Below are 5,297 nucleotides of genomic sequence, written 5' to 3'. Positions count from 1 at the left end.
CTAACTTAATATTATATTATTATGCATACCAAGTGATGAATTCAAAAGCTTAATTGATTATAAATATAGCCTTATGATAGGACAATCATTTTCGATCAAGAAATCCACTTTTAAACTCGTGACTATCTCGTCTTAGATCTAACTGATCACATCTGCCTGGCCACTATGACGTCATATTGACGTATACTTCACCTAATAACAAGACCTCGTGGCGCAACGGTAGCGCGTCTGACTCCAGATCAGAAGGTTGCGTGTTCAAATCACGTCGGGGTCATATCTTTGCTTCGGCTTCTTCGTGTGGTTATTGACGTTACTGTACCCACCCAGAAGTATCTCCTCCACCTGCTATTACCATACCCTTTCCTGCTACTTACCAAAATTCATGCCGATACATACATATTACACAGGCTATTCATCTATTTATATAACCGTCCATACAGTATGTACAATAATTGTTATGTGTATTAATATTTATACTGGTGTCCATACTGTACACATCTGATACATAGTATACCGTACTGATGATACCATAAGCTTTTGTTGGTGACAGCATGTGAATAAAGTTTATAAAAAAAACGTGATGTACAATTAAAAAAAAAAAAAAGATGCGGAAGTTGTGACCTGTTGCCATGGAGATTCGTCACTGGGCAACGCGGCGGTGAAGCGTGGAAATGCTTGTCCCCGGAACAAATATCAGAGGCAGCAGTGTAGCACCCAACACTTTTTGCCCTTTTAGCCTATACAAAAGTGGTAAAAACACTACAGACAAAGAAGCTTGTCTCCGGACTGATGGCTACAACAACTGAAGACAGTCGCTGTACATCATTAATTATTGTGAGTAAACAAAGGTTTTTAGGGTCTTCGTGTTCAGGATTAGCTTAGCCTACAATTCTCTTTTTGCAGTCTCGAGCCGTGTTGTTGTAAATTGCAGTAGGTGAGAGGATTCGTCTGAGAAGCATTATCCTCAGACAAGGAAGGAAGAAAAGAAGGATAAACTTCCTCCACTATACCTCCAGAAAATACAGGTAAATACACCTTTTTCTCATTGAAGAAGCTGTGAGAACCCATAGGTAAAACTAGCAAACCACACTGTAAAAGCATTATCAGTTAAATGTACTAAAAGTTTCAAAATTAAAAATACTGTGACACTAGGCTAAATTGTAGTCTATTTATATATTTCTTATTTATAAATGTGTAAGCAGTTGTTTGTATTTAGTTGAGATTAACTCAGTTTGACTACTTTTATACATATTGGGTAGTTTCTTTAAAAATGCATCATATTTTCTCAACTCAGATTAGGTATTGTTTGAACAATTCAGTCACTAAAATAAGTGAATACAGCTGTCACATTTTACACTAAATTAGTGATGTATTGACTAGTTGATGGACAGAAAAAAAGTGTTTGTGTTTCTTTATTATTTTAAAAGGATACTTTAAAAGGAGAAGACTTTATACATAACTCAGATAGACATTAAAACGATTTTGTATCAGAGAAATTTCTCTTCAAGCTGATAGAGAGAGGAAAGACATGCACCTTAAACTTTACAAGGCTCATACATTTTCTTTAAATTATAAGTGCACTGAGTGGTGCATACTTTAAGTTGTAGAAACAAAACAAACTGTCTGATGTATGTCACAACTCAGCTTCCTAAAGAATTTTAACTCATTTTCTTTTTAGTTTTTGTTAAAGTATAGTAAATGAAATTATTGTGCTACATTTTTTTATTAATAGTACATCCTCCACAGTTCCCTGATGGAGGCAATTATGCCAACAAACACAGAAAGCATTCTTATATAAATATACAAAGTCAGGTGCCCTAAAACCTCTCTTACTGCATGCACATAATAGCCATGCTACAGAGTAAAAACAGTAATTTGGAGTGGTTCTAATGTGTCATCTTTGTTACCATTCAATTTAACTCTTCACAATGTAAAGACAAGTATAAGGATCATGTGGTGGTGGAGGATACCTGCAGGGTTCAATGGCTCATTAAAGAACAGGCCTCTAGAGTCACTTTACATTGCCGGCCTATTACAGCTCATTAATGTAAACAAGCCATTAGCCCTCCAACTCTGATCTACTCCCTCAGGTTTGTTTGCTCGTGTGCAGCACCAACGTGTTTATGTTGCATCCCTGCAGAGAAACTTCAGGTCTATCAATGCCTCCTGAGACCTTGTCAGAGTCGCTGCTGCCCCCTCAGAGTCTGCGTCAGCCTCGAGCCCAGCTGCCCAAGCTCAGAGCAACCGGTAAGAAGGATGGAAAACGGCTCAAGAGCCAGAGGAGCAAAAAGAAACACCCAAAGGATTCAACGGGCCTGCAGAAAAACAAATCCAGTGTGAGTAGACTGGAGGAGCGCAGCAACCAGGCCGGGGACAGCCTGAGGTGGGAAGGAGTGCTGGAGGACCCCCAAGCTGAGGAAAAGAGGCTGGAGCTGTACAGAGCCAACAGGCGGCAGCGTTACATCGCACACAGAGAGGCGCTGTTAAAAGACAACCAGGACGTCTTTTTTAAAGATAGAAAAGAGAGAAAGGCTTTGGCTGAATCAGACCAACAGGTGGATGCATCATTGCTCCATTTGAGACTGAATTAAAAAGCAAGTAAGAGCCAAACTGTCATCCAAGCAATACTGTTTGTCATCCAAGGCTTAGGCTCGAGTTTTTTGCTGGTTTAAGCTCCATCTCCGTCAGCCACCGAACTATGCTGTCACATTATTTACTAAATTGTCACGCTAATGGCTGACCTGATGTGCAGAGTTCTGAATCCAGCTGGGAACGTAACCTTATCTCTACTGATTTGTTGCTTCTCCATACTGATAGGAAAGTCAAACTGAAAGATATGGAGGAAACAGACAGACTTCCACTGCTGGACGATAGATGGCAGAAAAGTCACATGTTTGCTGAGTGAATAACAATCCAACACAAAAGCCAATGAAAGCAAAAAAGGCAGTCATTTTGTGCCTGAGATTTTCTTTATGCATGAACAAAGTGAAACAAATACAAACAAGTTGAAATGACAGTAGAGAAGTACATGCCAGTTTTTCCATCAGGGTTCACTTTGTATTGATAACAAAGCTGTTACTAACAAGAGTATGATATTCAGCGCTGTAGCTTTTCTGCTTTATCACATACAAGGCAAATACCATCTTTCATTTGAACTCATCAGGAGAACAAAACTGATGTTTCTCTTACCTCAAAAATAAATAAATATATTATCACCAGATTACAATTGAATTATTTTGTTAATTTGAGAAGACAAAAGGTCTATTTTTAAAATAACCAGATAATTTATCACAAGAAAATGTTTAAAGATTTTGTCTGTTATCCTTTAGTTATCAAGACACCATATATGATGGCATGGCACTCCTGATCCCTGATAAACATTGTTAAAAGAAACAACCTTTTGTTTTCTCATTAATGAATCGGTCATCTTGTTTTCTTTAGAATTTTTTTTCTCTCGAGATAACAAAGCACGGCCATTCTTGACTTCCATACGTAACAAGGTTTTTGGGTGCAAACTAAGGCTGAGAAATGTTCTTGGTAGATAAATACATTTAAATAAATTTAAAAAATCCAGCTGTTACTTGAAAATATAAGATATCAGGGCAGTCATTGTTGCCTTTTGGCAGTAACATGAGCAGAAAGGTGGAAATTATTTTACTTAATGGGTCCTAATGTGTTACATATAATCATTTTTGTTGAATAAGGTTGATTTGACAGGTATTTGATTTGCTCTCCTAGCCAAAAATATTAGTTTCCTGTCCGTTTTGCTTTTAAATTGCCTAACTGATCATTCAGAAAATGTGTTATATCATAATATAAACACTAACTGGCCACTTCATTAGGTACACCTGTATAATCTAATGCAGTTCAGCACAACAGCACTGCCGTGGATTCTGCTTTCATGAAGTTTAGTTTTTGTTGACTTTTATTTTGTTGAGAGTCAGAAGTGTGTAAATTCAATGATGTTTATTACTGAGGCCGTAGTTAAAGGTGGTGTTGTGCTGAACTAAATTATATTGAGATGTGTCTCTAATGTTTTGTCCTCCCTGTTTACATACATGAGGGGGCCAGAGTATTAGAAACACCTCTGAATACAAAGCAGCTCAGCACAGCCCAACCACCAATTATGATGTACACGCTGAAATATCATTGAATGAACACACCTCTATGACAGCTTAAAAAGAAGCCTGTACATTACAGGCAACATAAAAGCTTATGGCTGAGCTGGTCTATTGGATTACATTAGATTTTTCAGGTGTACCTAATGAAGTGGCCGGTGAGTGTATATCATTATTGTGATACAGAATTAAATATACCATATTAGACCATTTTATCCGTATCTCCCACATTTAATAAGATGAAGCTTTTTGAGTTTAGAGACTCATCGTGATCTAGATACTGTAAAGAAAACGTCTTGTCATGTTTAGCAAAAAAAAAAGTCTCAAATCTCTTACATAAAACATCTGTAAAAAATAAAATAAACCACTGGCACCTTCCATGTTAAAACATCATAGCTGCTACTGGCCTTGAAAAGTCTGAACCAGTTGAACCCTGGGTACAGCGAGACGAGGAAGGGCACTGAGGGTGAAGCGAAGAGTGAATGTGGAGGTAAGGTAAAGACAGGGATACAGCAGCAGAGAGACAGAAGGGGGAGAGAGAAAAACACAGCATTTCTTTTGTGAAGGTTTTTGTCCATCTGCCTTTGTGTGATGTTTTTTGAAGGCTTATTGTTCCCTGTTGGTGCGTTTTGTTATCATTGCCTGTTTCAGCATCTCTGCTTCAAAGAGCTGAACACTCCCCCTCTGTTCTCCTAATCCCCCCTCCGACTCACCGGCCGGACCACGTACAGGGCCGCAGTGGGCATTAAGGTCACTTGTGTTTTTCCAGCAGCCTCATTTAAGTTACAGGCAGCACACAAAGCCTTCAAATATAGCAGAGATTAGACTGAGGCATCTTTAATGTGATGTCTCTGGACTGTTACTGAAACACTCCTTGGAGACATGAAGCCATGAAAGTTTAATAAAATGTATTGAAATAATAAAAAATATCAATATTAAAAAAGAAGTCCCAAAAGCTGCATCCATCTGAGGTATCTGTTGTTTGCATGGTGGAGTCCCCCTCACATGAACACTGACTGTGTGACGTACACTTTGAATCCAGAACTTCAACACTGTAATATAAACTGTTTCTTTACTCCAGTTCTTCAGACTCTCTGTCCTTGGTGAGAGGGTCGATGACGAAGAGACGGATGATTGACATTCTGACTGCACGTCGACATTGTACAGATGATGCGTTGA

The 5,297-nt window shown here is 38.4% G+C and overlaps 1 non-coding gene across 1 annotated transcript; it reads left to right on the top strand.

The window, feature by feature from the left end:
- The first annotated feature begins 202 nt into the window (after positions 1–202).
- Positions 203–274, top strand: trnaw-cca (transfer RNA tryptophan (anticodon CCA)). Its single transcript has one exon. It is a non-coding gene; the product is annotated as a tRNA-Trp (tRNA).
- The last annotated feature ends 5,023 nt before the right edge of the window (positions 275–5,297 follow it).

This window comes from Semicossyphus pulcher, unplaced genomic scaffold, assembly GCF_022749685.1.
Source record: "Semicossyphus pulcher isolate SPU_LCO1_2020_fin unplaced genomic scaffold, fSemPul1.0.p SCAF_10, whole genome shotgun sequence".
Taxonomy (NCBI): Eukaryota; Metazoa; Chordata; class Actinopteri; order Labriformes; family Labridae; genus Semicossyphus; species Semicossyphus pulcher.
Note: the sequence above shows the minus strand (reverse complement) of the source record. Positions and strands in the feature narration are given on the sequence as shown.